The following is a 14,102-nucleotide window of genomic DNA, read 5'->3' on the forward strand; positions in this document are numbered from 1 at the left end:
CTGATATAAACATAAACTCATGCTGCTGGACAAGCTGTGAGTAATAATGTCATTTATGTCGGATCTAGAAATCTCATGTCTTCTGTCAGCATCCATGAAATAGTAACAGGTTAACTTGTTAGCTTGTAAGTAGGATAAAAATGCCAGATCCTGAGAGTAACATTTCTATCTTAGGAAATATATATGAAAGTGTCCCCATAGCATTAATAAGAATTATATGCAGGCATTAGACAAAAGTACAGATAAATATTAATCAGATTACCCTTTGACTAACTTCCCTGTAGCTGCTTAGGGACCATGTAGGCCAGGACATAAACTCTAACTTCCTCATTTTTCCTATAAATAGCATCTTTAACATCAGGAGCAAAAGACTTCCCATTTGAGATGTTTTTCAGAACAGCTGATGCCAACTAGTCCTTGGTTCCCATTAAGAAACCAAGTCAGCATGAGAATGCGATTTCTCTACCTCTCTGTCCCATGACTTCACCCTTTGGTTTTCAACCAGTCAACACCTTGGCCTACTACCCGTCCAAATTCCTTAAAACACCTAGACCCAAACTCTTCATGGAGATGGATTTGAGGTTTCCTCCCACCTCTTCATTTGGCAGCCTTATGATTAAAACTTTCTCTGCTGCAAACCAATATCTTGGTGTATGGATTTGCTGCACATTAGGCAATGAGCCTGGTATGATTACATATCTCTTCAGAATAAAGAGAAGGGCAGTTCAAGGAGAAGGATGGTTGCATGGGTTAAATCTTGAAAGGAATCCGTAATGTTGAGGCTTAACAACTGTCCAGATATGGGCAACCAAATTCCCAGGGCTCTGGATGGGATCTTGAGGAAAGTGTCAAAAGTTTGTGGTGGGTGTCCCAAGGTGGTGGGATGACTACCTTAAAGGAAAAGAAAGCAGTTGATCTAGGGCTAGGAGAGGAACAGATGAACAACAGTGTTCTCCATTTGCAAGATAGATCCCCTTTCTGTGGGGATTTGAGACTGAGAGGCAAATGAGATCAGAGTCCTAAGGCATTTCTAAAGATCCAGAGGGTCAGGTAAAGGGAACAGGAACTGGCATGGTAAGTAGCAGTGCCCGGGCTTAGAAAAAGAAGTGGAATGAATTCTAGAAGGTCACAATAGAAGTTCACAATAGAAGTTGTGTACTAGCCTGCAAAACATGACAAATCTCCATATTTTAACATCTCTGAAATATAGGGACATTCTTATAATCAATAGTGTCAAATAGTTGGAGGAATATGCCAATGCTATCATTGGTCCCATCTCTATTATTCTTCAAGCCTTGATCTTTGTTCCTGCATAATTGCCTGGTGGAATCTGACATGCAAAGTTTGGATAATGGCAACTGCTGATGTCTACATTTGGGAACAAATGCAATATGGTTTATTTGGCTTGCTGCTTTTCTCTTGAGGGAAGGATGAATCACAAACCGGTCTTGTAGTTGTGCCATTGAGTCCAGGTGGTAGGGATAGGTTGCAGGATGGAGTGTCTGGCTGAGAGCAAAGCAATGGCTCCAGCTACTGGTGTCCAAGGGCTGTAGCCATGATAGACCAAGGACCCAAGGCAAGTGCTTATCCACTTAAGTGATCAGAGAATTTAATGGGTCTTTGTGGTGATTATCTCACAAAATCTGAGCAGACGAGTTTGGTGCCTGGGAGATCAATTTATAGGTCTGAAACTCCAGACACCCTATGGGGCTCAGGGTTAGGGATTTTGTCCCCAGGAAAGAAAACTTCCAAGGGTAAATCTGAGCTCTGGTTCTAGAAACTTCAAGATAAAAGGCCAGTTATGGGGCACATTGAGTGGGGCATCTCAGGATTTAGAACTAGAATTGAGGAGGCTGTTGTCAGAAGGAAGGTGCCTAATGGAGGTTGGGGGTGGAGGTGGGTCACAAACCCAGAAAACAATGTTTTGTTTTGTTTTTAAACATAAATCCTTGCCATTTGAAAGAGAAAGGTAGGTAGAGATTTCCCTCAATTCCAGTGAATCCTGTGTTGTCAATGAAACATCTTTTAGAATCTTCAGTTGGAAAAAAATATGAGAACTTCTCTTGCCTAGTCTTCTGATTCTAGTGTGCAAATATTGGGGCCTTTCCTATTCTAGCAAACCTCAGGGTGTGTCCTAAGTTCACATCTGCAAACCTGTCTATATAACCCACCTCATAATGTGAGACCAGCTCCTGAGAAGAAAATAGCTTCACTCACAGTAGATGTTCTGGGATAGATTGCTCCCTTCCTGCCTGTGTTCCCCCTCTCCAGCTCCATCCTCCTGTGTCCCTGGCTTATGACTTCCTGAGTTTGTCTTTAGTCTTGACAATGGATTTTGCTTTACTAGTGCTGACCACTAGCATTTTATTTGGATGTCGTTTGCACTACCTCACTGTTTTTTCCACTTCTTTCTTTTTAGGACATTAATCTGTCTACTCAGACCAAAGCCCAACCTTGACCTGCTTGGCCATGGGCCCGTCTGGCCTGGCTCTACCTCCTTGGGAGGGGAGATTATACTGTTGGATACAGGATATCAAAATCTCCTTGGGTTTAGCTAGTTAAAAAGACACATGTCTTGATGTTTCATCAGCCCTGAGTGTTTTTTTAAAAATCATTATGGGAAAAAGAAGATAAAGCATTTTGGTAGCTTTTGTCATTTTGAAGATCATTCCGCAGTAGAGTGATAAAAAATACCAGCAATGCAAACATCTGGGTGAAAAAGCAGCAAATCAAGTCATAATTCTTTTTTATGTGAAAATATTTATATTCTCCCAGGCCTTGTATCCTCAGTTAGTGTCTGATGTAGAGTCAAAGGAATGTTTCACTATATTTAATAATGAGCATGAGGAACGAACCTCAAGTGTGACGCCATCTGCAAAGCAGTGTGCATTTCAAGTTTGTTGACAGAACTTCCTAGAGGGCAATTGGAAAAAGAAGCTTAATTCCTAATGAAAATATATCTTACATTTTCCTTCCTCTGTGAAAAGGTCCACTTACAATTTTTTCCATTTCTAACAGTAACAATTTTAACACTCAAAATTCAGTTTCTTAAGTCCTAAAGGGATTAGAGACATATTTCTCCAGAAATCTCCACTATGATGGGGAATGAGATCTGGTCCAGTATAGAAAGCATTCACATTATAGGAATTAGGAGACACACATTTATTTACATATTTATTTTTAGAAAGTTTAGACACTTAGACTTTAGAAAATCTGTTTTTCATAGGAAGAAGTCTTTCATAAATTATTTGTATAGGCCTGGAACCGGGGAGGAGGAACTTTCTCTTTGGAAGTTTTCAAACACTTTACATAGCATTAAATGTTATATATCAGACTATCACAGCATTATCTATAGAGTAATTAAATATCTTAGAACTATGCTGTGATGTTATTTGCTGCTGAGTGGAAATGGGTTCTGTGGCTAGTGTACTAGGATAATCTTCTTCTAATAATCTCATTTATTCTTGAGAATCATCTAAAATAAAAAATAGCATTTGTTGCCCAGCATTAATTTTATAATTGTTTTTCTGGGATGAGAGAGGGCTTGTGGGACATATAATTCACACTTTCACAAGAGAGGTGCTAGGAGAATAGACGTAGGACAATACAGTGCCAGATTCAATAGAGGAAAATGGAATTTAAAAATGGAAGATTCACAAACTAGAAATCCGTAAGTTGACATCAACTTGTGTGGGTTTCTTGCCACTAATACCAAGAAAGGAAAGGGATAATCATCAGAAGCCAGCATGGATTCACTTATGAGCAAGTCAATGCTGACTAGTGTTGTCTGTTATCTACGCACCTATAATTGAGCCTGTACATATACCTGTACCTGTATCTATACCTATGGCTATATTTATGCCACATGTATCTCCATCTAATATTATGTATTTGTTCACAAATCACCACTAAAGAACTTACTCTCATAACCAAATACCACCTGCTCACCGAAAACCTATGGAAATAAAATATTTTTTAAGAAAGGAATTCTGTAGATATAATCAATCAGAATTTTAGCAATAAATGGGATGAGATCTTCCACTGCATCCTCTAGGAATGTAGAGATGGGAATTGTGGGCTCGAGTGCATAAAACTAGGTAAATAATTAATTGAATGAGCTAAACCACTGCCTCTGAAAGAAAAATTTCTCTAAAAGACCAATGCTGATTCAGATTATTTTTATTAAAGTATTACAAAAAGGGAAATAACAAAAAAGTAGATATAAACTCATTATGTAACAGCTTTTATTAAAATGTGGACAGGTTATTTTTATTTTTATTTTTTATTTTAGGTTTGAGGATACATGTGCAGGTTTGTTATATAGGTAAACTCATGTCATGGGGTTTCTTGTACAGATTATTTTGTCACCCAGGTACTAAGCTTAGTATCCAGTAGTTATTGTTTCTGCTTCTCCCACTTCTCCCACCCTCTGTCTTCAAGTAGGCTCCAGTTGCTTTCTTTGTGTCCTTGAGTTCTCTTCATTTAGCTCTCACTTATAAGTGAGAACATGAGGTATTTGATTTTCTGTTCCTGCATTAGTTTATAAGGATAATGGCCTCTAGCTCCATCTATGTTCCCACAAAAGACATGATCTCATTCCTTTTTATGGCTGCATAGTATTCCATGGTGTATACGTACCACATTTTCTTTATCCAATCTGTCATTGATGGGCATTTAGGTTGATTCCATGTATTTGCTATTTTGAATAGTGCTGGAAGTTCATTGCATACATGTGCCTTTATAATATAACAATTTATATTCCTTTGGGTATGTACCCAGTAATGGGATTTCTGGGTTGAATGTTATTTCTGTCTTTAGATCTTTGAGGAATGGCCACATTGTCTTCTACAATGGTTGAACTAATTTACACTCCCACTAACAGTGTATAGGTGTTCCCTTTTCTCCACAACTTCACCAGCATCTGTTATTTTTTTATTTTTTAATATTAGCCATTCTGACTGGTGTGAGATGGCATTTCATTGTGGGTTTTGATTTGCATTTCTCTAATGATCATTGATGTTGAGCTTCTTTTCATATGCTTGTTGGCTGCATGTATGTCTTCTTTAGAAAAGTGTCTGTTCATGTCCTTTGCCCACTTTCTAATAGGGCTGTTTGTTTTTTCTTGTAAATTTGTTGAAGTTGACAGGACAAATTAAAAAGTTTCTTACAAGTTTGTGGTTAGGCTTTAGAAATTTACAAAAGAATGTTGCTCTCATCCTAACAACAACAAAAAAAGCTGGATTCATTTCAAAATAATCCTTGAAAAAATATGCATCAGAGAGTTGAAGATGCAAAAAAGTCTGATTGAACTAAAGTCCAGAAAGGAATAAGCCCTTCTCAGGAGAGAAGAGACCCATGCTACTTTCATCCTTAGCAGTGCAGCTGGAGGAGTACTTAACCCTGCCAGAGAGGGTGAAACCAGCTGCACTTCTAAAAACAGCACACAAGCAGATGAACAGAATAGAATCCCTGGGAGCCTGTATGAATTTCCTAGGGCTGCCTTAACAAATTACCACAAACTTGCTGGCTTAACACAACAGCAATTTATTCTCTCACAGTTCTGGAAGCCAGAAGTTCGAGATCAAGGTATCAGCAGGGCCATGTTCCCTCCACAGTCTCAAAGGAAGATTCCTCCCTTGCCTTTTCCTAGCTTGGGTGGCTCCCTACAATCTCCGATATTTCTTGGCTTATTGCTGTATCACTCCAGTCTGTGTCCACCTTTGTGCTATCTTCTCCTCCGTGTCTAAGTATTATCATTTTCTGTGTCTTGTAATAATGACATTTGTCATTGGATTTAGGGCCCACCCTAATCGAATATAATCTCATTTTGGTCCTTATCTTAATTATATCTGTAAAGACCCTATTTCCACATAAGGTTACATTCTGAGGTTCTGGGTGAACGTGGATTTTGGGAGGACACTGTTAAACATACTTCAGAGCTCCAGGCACAGAATGAGTTCACAGAGCCACAAAAGAGCCCAACACAGCAGGTATCACTGGCAAGGGAAGATCAGAACTACAGGGTTACAATGACAACAGTGAGTGTTTGACATCCTGGTCTACTTCCAACCTTGAGAAAGGATCAGTGTGTCAGTTGGATATCCAGATTTCCTCAGAGTCCCTGTTGTCTGGGAAAGGGGATTCCTTCTGCTCTCTGGACAGCCAGATCAGTATTATCCAACTCAACTGTTTCCTGCCAATCCTGACTTCTCATAATTGACTTCTCTTATATTGTGTTCACAGAGCTGGCCTTTCAATTACAATCAAATCCACCACTAATTCCCCTCTGCCTCCCTAAGCTCAAGCACCAATGTGCTACTTCCAGTTGATCTCATTCAGTAATAGTTATTTATTCAATGCCTACTGTGTATTAGACAATTTTCTAGATGTTGGGAATACAGTAATAAATAAGTCAGATCCCATAGGGCTTACACTCTAGAAAGGAAATGGATAACATATAATGAAACAAACAGGAGGTTGCATATTGTGATAGTTGCTGTCAGGGCACTCATCATATTGGAGGTGCCATGAATCATACATGGTTGTTCTGAGTGCAACACAGGAACTAAAAGGGTGTTATCAGTTGGAAATGCTTTCAGCTGTTTTGACCAGAATACTCAAAAAACAGTGGCTTAAGAATAAGTACATTTAATAATCTTAAATAATAAGTCTAGAGTTTGGCAATTTAGGGTGGAAACAGTAGTTCAGCCACATTGTTAAAGATCCATTCTCTTTCTATGTGTCCTTTCTGCCTTAACTTTGGTTTTTCTTCTGTTGGTTGAAGCTGTCTGTTGTAGCTTCAGGCATCACATCCGTGTTCATGAGGGGAGAAAAGAGAAGAAACTGTCAGCTGTATCTATCTATTCCATCAAGAACACCCTAAGTTTTTCCAAAACTGCATCCTCTTTGCATCAAAGTGGCTAGAACTGGAGCCTGTGGTCACCCATTAGAAGGCTCAGAAACTGAGGAATGGGGTGACTGTGTTTGGCTTAAACCAACTGCAATCTGAGGATGTGTCCACTGCTGTTCCAAGACTGAGGTTCTGTTAGTGAGGAAGATGGGGAAATGGATAATGGGTTGATGGAGAACTTTGCCACTTAAGGTATGAGTTGAAAAATAACTATTGGTGGGAAGTGGTGATGATTGATGAGTGTGGTCAGATCACAAAGGATGGTAAGACTGGAAATAAGAATGAGTTAGATTTAGTTTAAGAAGACTCTTACTGGATCAACAATGAGTTCAGCCAAGAATATCAAGAATACGAGTGAGTGGATGGGCTCCCCATCATCTTCTGCCTTTGTCACTGAGACCTGGTCAATGCAGTGTGGGTGGACTGAGATATCTGCCGGGTCAGAGGATCCCAGAGCTGTGAGCTCTTTGCTGTTGATATCAGTAGCTGGTGGAAAGGCCATATTAGTGCTTGGTCATTTACCTACAAAAAGCAGTTTTTGCTGTGGTACAGCGTGGTTTGTTTTGGCAATCCACATATTGAAATTTACTAACAATAGAGAAAATAAGTGCCCATAAGCAGAGCCTATGAAGATGCACAGATACAAAGCATGTATACAAAGAACATTACTTCTACGAATATATCCTGGAAGCTGAGGGTAGAGATGAGGCAGACAAAATTGAAAACAGGTTTTATACATAGAGATGTTCATCCAAGTGTTTAGCACAGACAAAAGGCCTGAAAGTACAGCTCCCGTTGACTATCTGACTTTGATTCCCTCTTTATTCCCAGAATTTCTTTCTTTCAAAGTTAACCTTGAATTTAAGTATTTGTTATATTTTATTGAGCATTTAACATGATTTCGAGAGAGGATTCTTTTTTAAAAAATTAGTTTAGTGTGCTCTCTCATTAGAAGCCCCCAGAAGATATTTTGACACAGGGACAGGGAGAATATTAAGGTAAGGGAGAAAGTGCATTAGTGGGTGCCCTAGATCAACAGAAAAGCCTCTAGAAAGATACAGAGCATTGAGTGGACAGATTGTATTATGGATTGCTATTCACTTCTCTAGCCCCTTCTCTTCTTTCCTTTTCTGTAGGGATTGAGAGGGTCCAATTCATTTCCATTTTATTTATTTTTATTTAATTTATTATTTTTTAAAGAGATGAGGTCTTGCTATGTTGCTCAGGCTGGTCTCGAGTCCTGGCCTGTAGTTATCCTCTGCCTCAGCATCCCCACCTCCTAGTAGCTGGGACAGGTGCAAGGCACCCTGCCTGGCCACTTACATTTTTAAGGCTCTCAGTATATTAAAACACAAATGTCTGAACTTTTTGTAGTACATTTTAGAGGTTTACGTTGAAAAAATTAATGCTGTAAAGCATGAAGACACAAGATAGTTTTTCTGTTCAGAGCTTAATTACAATTCATAGCATGTTAGAGGTGGTGCGTTCTGGTGATTGCATATAAGTGTAAGTCTGGGTAATAAGTTTCTTCTTTCAGTCATTCAGTGTATCTCTGGGACTGATGTATAACTTCATTTGGAGTTAACTTCACCAGTCTAAATTTGAATCCTTTTGTGAGTGTGAGAACTAGTCCAAAGAGCTCTTCTGGTTCCCTGCTCCTTGTCAAAGGTGAAGATTAAGAGTTTGAACCCAGAAGATGTGTCAGAACATGTTTATTGAATGAATGAATGAATACATTGTGTGGTGCAGATCAACAAAAGAAAGCACTCACAGGAGGTGGAAGTCAGGGAGTGCTATGATGTGTTTTCATTTTACTGTTGGCTTATACATTTTGAGGGGCAACCGTTTCCTAGGTTTTCATGATATTTTTGATCTGATGAGGCTGTGAAATAATCTCCCAAGTCTGCTTCTCCCCAGCAGTGCAGAGCCTGCCAAGGTGTTACTACACAGCAAGCCCCTTTGGATTAAATGAGTCCCATCTGATTCAGGGATGAGTGCTAAATGCTTGTTGATAGCAGATCACAGGGAGAGGGCAAAATTCCAGCTCAGTGGCAGCAGCTGAGGAGATGTCCTGACACGGGTGGTGGTGACAAAGGAGCAGATGGCATGGAATGAAAAGAGAACAAGATGTGTACCCAGTGCGGTGTAAATTAGTTACAATTTCCGCATAAAGCTCCATCAGGTTACTATGTACAGTGTTCTGTGTGAGTAGCCAGCAGTGTTCAGGCTATGTTCATATTCTTATGGTTTAATATCCAATATTAAGGCTCTCTGGAAAGTGAAAGCTTAGCTTTACCTATTCCAAGCTGCAATTAACAGTTTTGCAGAGTTCAATACTATTTTTTTGGGGAAGGAAATTTATTATTGAGGAATTGGGGCCTGGATGAAACAGCACTAGGAGGCTCTCTTGGGTCTCATCCTATTGTGCTGTTTGTTGTGGAGAGCTCAGTTACATATTCAAACCTGAGTGCCTCTTTTTTTTTTTTTTTTCTCCCAGACAGCTTTCTCAACCACACACTGGTGCAGAAGAGTAGAATCCTCTTTATGCAAAGCAGAATTGAGCAATTAAAATACATTGATAAGAATGCAAGTGTCAGTATGCGTCCCTTGGTGTCCTAGAGAGACAGTCCTGTCAAGTGTAGATGGTTACTATTTGGAATAATTCATCAGTTAGTCAGTGTTACTTAACAAAATACTGGGGTCTATTTCTGTGAAACAAGCTCTACACATCTGTCTACTTATTCTTGAAATGGGAATTGACCTTAACAGGGAAAATGTATGCAAAGTCTGACCACATAAAATAACCCTATTTTCTGCAGTTATTTCCCCAAGGAGGGGGAATGTACAGGGATTCCTTCCTTGTTAGTAGATAAATTGAAAAATGTTCCACCTCTCTTTCATTCAGCTTTATTAATTATGACTGATAGCCTCTGGCTTCATTACAGTTGTATTAAACGTGAAGTCTTTTGCATGGCTTCTGCACAGGATGGAATATACTTCCCTGTTTTCTCTCATCTTGACATACCTTGTCCTGGAGAATTTGTAAAATCATATAAGGAGTTATAGAAGAGCATCAGCTCAGGGCCTAATAAGGAGATTTCTCTCACAGATGTGAGTAATCAGGAATGCCTCCCTAACTGTGGAGTGCAGGGTTAAAAGTGCTGTGATGGTCTTATTAGAAGTGATGAGGCATGGGCAGGGGGATTTGCCCAGGAATGAGTCTACTGGCAGCTTTTTGTAATTCTCATCTCTGATTAAAATCCTTAATTGATTCAAGAGCTCGGGTGCTAAAAACCCTCATTCATTTTTTATCCTGATGAGAGATACATGTTCTCTAGAGCTGTGCACATGTGGAGAAAGGAGTGGGGAGTCATTGCCAATTGACAGCAGGTTCTGTGAGGTGGTGAAGAACGGCAGGCCAGGAATGACACCTACCTGGGTCAGTCCTTGTTTCACCATTGTGGCAGGAACATGCCTTTACCTTAGTTTCTACTTCTCTAATGTGGGGATAATAATATCTATCTCAAAGGGCTGTTGGGCATCAGATGAGAGCCAGGAACATTGTGGGAGCTTATTAAGCCTTTCTTTTAAAAAGGTCTCTTCTTGATCCTGCTTACCTCCTTGAAAATTCTAAATATATAATTTTAATCCAATTTAATGCCCTAATATACTACAAGTCTAGGCCAAACACAGGGGATTACTTAAAATTTCCCTTTATGATTTGGCAGATTACCAAAATCGAGTTTTACCTCAAAAGGGGGTTGGCCCCAAACTCATTTAGAAATTCTTCCTGTTCCATCCATCCTGCCTGCCCTTCCTACCCTTCCCCATTTCATTTGGTCAAGAGAACACTTAGCAAGGGTCCTGAGGAAAGAATCAGTAGGGAATAGGGTGGAGAGGCAGAAACCATTCTGTTGGAGAGCTGTGTTATTCTCCTTGGGTCCTGTCATGGTTAAGTTTATGTGTTGACTTGGCTGGGCCATGGAGTTCTCAGATATTTGGTCAAAAATTATTCTGAGTTTGTTGTGAGGGTGTTTCTGGATGAGATTAGCATTTGAATCAGTAGACTCAGCGAAGCAGATTGCCTTCCCAATGTGGGTGGGCCTCATTCAATCCATGGAAGACCTGAATAGAACAAAAAGACTGAGTAAGAGAGAATTCTTTCTCTATGCCTGACCCTCTTCGAGCTGGAACATTGCTCTTTTCCTGCTTTCGGATTCAGACTCAGTTGAAGACTTACATTACTGGTTTTCCTAGTTGTCAGGCCTTCTAACTTGGGCTGGAAATACCATTGACTCTCTTGGGTCTCCAGTTTGTCAGCTGCAGATCTTGTGACTTCTCAGCCTGCATAATCATGTGAGTCAGTTCATTATAATCATTCGTCTATATGTTAATATATAGATAGACATAGATACCTATCTATATCTATAGACATATTTGGATTATATATATGATGTGTATGTCTGTGTCTATAGACATGTCTGTAGTGGTCTGGATTTTTTAGAGAAACAGAACTGAAAGATATATCTGTGTCTAGATCTATCTATATATCTAAACCCTATTGGTTCTGTTTTTCTGGAGAATCCAGGCTAATACAGATTTTGATACAAAGAAGTGGGGTGCAGGTATAACAAATACCTAAACATGTGGAAGTGGCTTTGGAACTGGTTAATAGGTAGAGGCTGGAAGAGTTTTGAGTTGTATGCTAGAAAAATAGATGTTAAAAGTGATTCTGACTAGGGCGTACATGGAAATTAGGAACATGATATTGAAAACCAGAGGAAAGGTGATCCTTTTTATAAAGTGGCAAACAATTTGGCTGAACTGTGTTCTAGTGTTTGGTGGAAGGTAGAATTTGTGAACAAAATGTGGGCTGAAGAGATTTCTAAGCAAACTGTTGAAGAAGTGGTTTGGTTCCTTCTAAATGCATATAGAAAAATACGAAAGGAGAGAGATGAAATGAAGAAGAAATTCTTAATCAAAAAGGAAGCAGAATTTTCTCAGCTTATCCACATTACAAAAAATGGAAAAGCTTGTTTTGAAGAGAACATTAAAGATGTAGCTGAACAATCATTTGATAAAGACATCATGGGTATGACTTATTGACTTAGCCATTTTAACAGAATCCAGGAATAGAGATGAGATTATACCAACAAAGACCCTGCCAGTTTGAACTAAAGAGAACAGAAAAAAATGAGACTAAATTAGGGAAGGCAGTTGTACTTCTTTGATTTAACAGGACCAGACCATAGAGCCATTTAGCTGTGAACATGCACTACTCTTCAAGAAAACATGCACTGTTCTTCAAGAAGGCAATTCAGAGATTATCAGTGGTACCACTTGGTTTCAACAGGCTAGATGGCCTCTGACCAGTGCTGTGGGAATGGGACCACTCTGCAAAATCTTGGGAGTGGGGCCACATGGAACCTTGAGGGTGCAACCCTGCACCTAACAGAATTTCAGAAGTGGGATTGTCAGCCCAGTGGTCCATGAGGCAGAGCCTGAAACCAAAGAGAATTAATCTGGAGCCTTAAGATCTAGTGGAATTTGCCTTGCTAAGTTTCAGACTTTCTTGGGACCCATTACTCCTTTCTTCTTTCTTATTTCTCCCTTTTTGAATGGGAATGTTCATCCTATGCCTGTCCCACTATCATAGTTTGGAAGCATGTAACTTATCTGATTTCAAAGGTTTGCACAAGGGGAGGAATTTTGTCTCAGAATGAATCATAGCAACATATGTGTCTCACCCATATTTGATTTTGCTGATATGAGTATTTGGACTTTCGTCTTTAGAGTTCATGCTAGAATGACTTAAGATTTTGGGGACTGTTGGGATGGAAGGAATGTATTTTACGTGTGAGAAGGACATAAATTTAAGGGGGCCAGAGTGAGTGTGTGAATTGTGTCCTCCCCAAAATTCATATGTTGAAGCACTAACCCCCACATGATGGCGTTTAGCAATGGGGCCTTTGGGATGACATTAAGTTTAGATGAGGTCATAAGGTGGGGGCCTCATGATGGGGTTGGTGGATTTATAAGAAGAAGAAGAAGAAGAAGAAGAAGAGAGAGATTGCTGTCTCTCTGCCATGTGAGGACAGTGAGATGGAGCCATCTGCAAACCAGTAAGAGTGCCTTGTGATGTGTGCCTGTAGTCCCAGCTACTCAGGAGGCTGAAACGGGAGAATTGCTTGAACCCGGGAGGTGGAGATTGCAGTGAGCGGAGATCGTGCCACTACACTCCAGCCTGGGTGACAGAGCGAGACTCCATCTCAAAAAAGAAAAAAAGAAAAAAAAATAGAGTGCCTTCATCAGAACCCAACCATGCTGGCATCCTGATTCTGGACTTCCAGCCTGTATGAAATAGATTTCTGTTGTTTAAGCCACCCAATGTATGGTATTTTGTAATGGAAGTCTGCTTTGACTGATACGGGTCTGCTGTTTTTTTCCTCTAGCAGGCCATCTCTTTAATGTGATGTTTGGCATGGTGTTTGTGTGTATGTGTATATAGACAATGCTAATTACTGTGAAGTCCACTAATTTCAAGCAATTCTCAGCAAATGAGTGCATTAGACATGCATTGACCATTACTTTGGGCCTGTCATATTTATTACATCAGCCACTGTTTCAGAGCATCGAATTCCCTAAATTTACTATGGGCTGAGAATCTCCTTGTCAGGTAGTTTGGAATTATGGAATAAAAGCAAAATATCTTATGAAACTGTAGTTTCAGAAACAGAGGAATGGGCTAGGAACTACGAGAAAAGGAACAACTAAAAGATACTGACGACGGAAAGGAGTGGAACTCTGTTTCTCCCCTCCTTCTCCTTCTCTATCACTGTCACCACGAAAGAAAAGTGTATATGAGCTCCATGTCTCCCTTTTCTCAAGTTCTCTTTTTTCTTGTTTTCCTCCATATAGCTCCTTGCTCTGGAGTTCAGCAGTCTGGCTGCTTCTCTGCAGCTGCAGTTTCTTCATGGCTCTGCATGGTCTCTGATGCTCTATTCATGGGCTTTGTTATGGGTTGAGGTGGATGCCCCCAGAATTCATATGTTGTAGCTCTAACCTTCAGTAACTCAGAATGTGACCTTATTTAGAAATAGGGTCATTTCAGATGTAATTAAGTTAGGATGAGGTCATACTGGGGTAGGGTGGGCCCCTGACTTAATGTGAGCAAGACTTAAGACCATACAAT

This window comes from Nomascus leucogenys, chromosome 5 (genome assembly GCF_006542625.1).
Source record: "Nomascus leucogenys isolate Asia chromosome 5, Asia_NLE_v1, whole genome shotgun sequence".
In the NCBI taxonomy this organism is placed as follows: Eukaryota; Metazoa; Chordata; class Mammalia; order Primates; family Hylobatidae; genus Nomascus; species Nomascus leucogenys.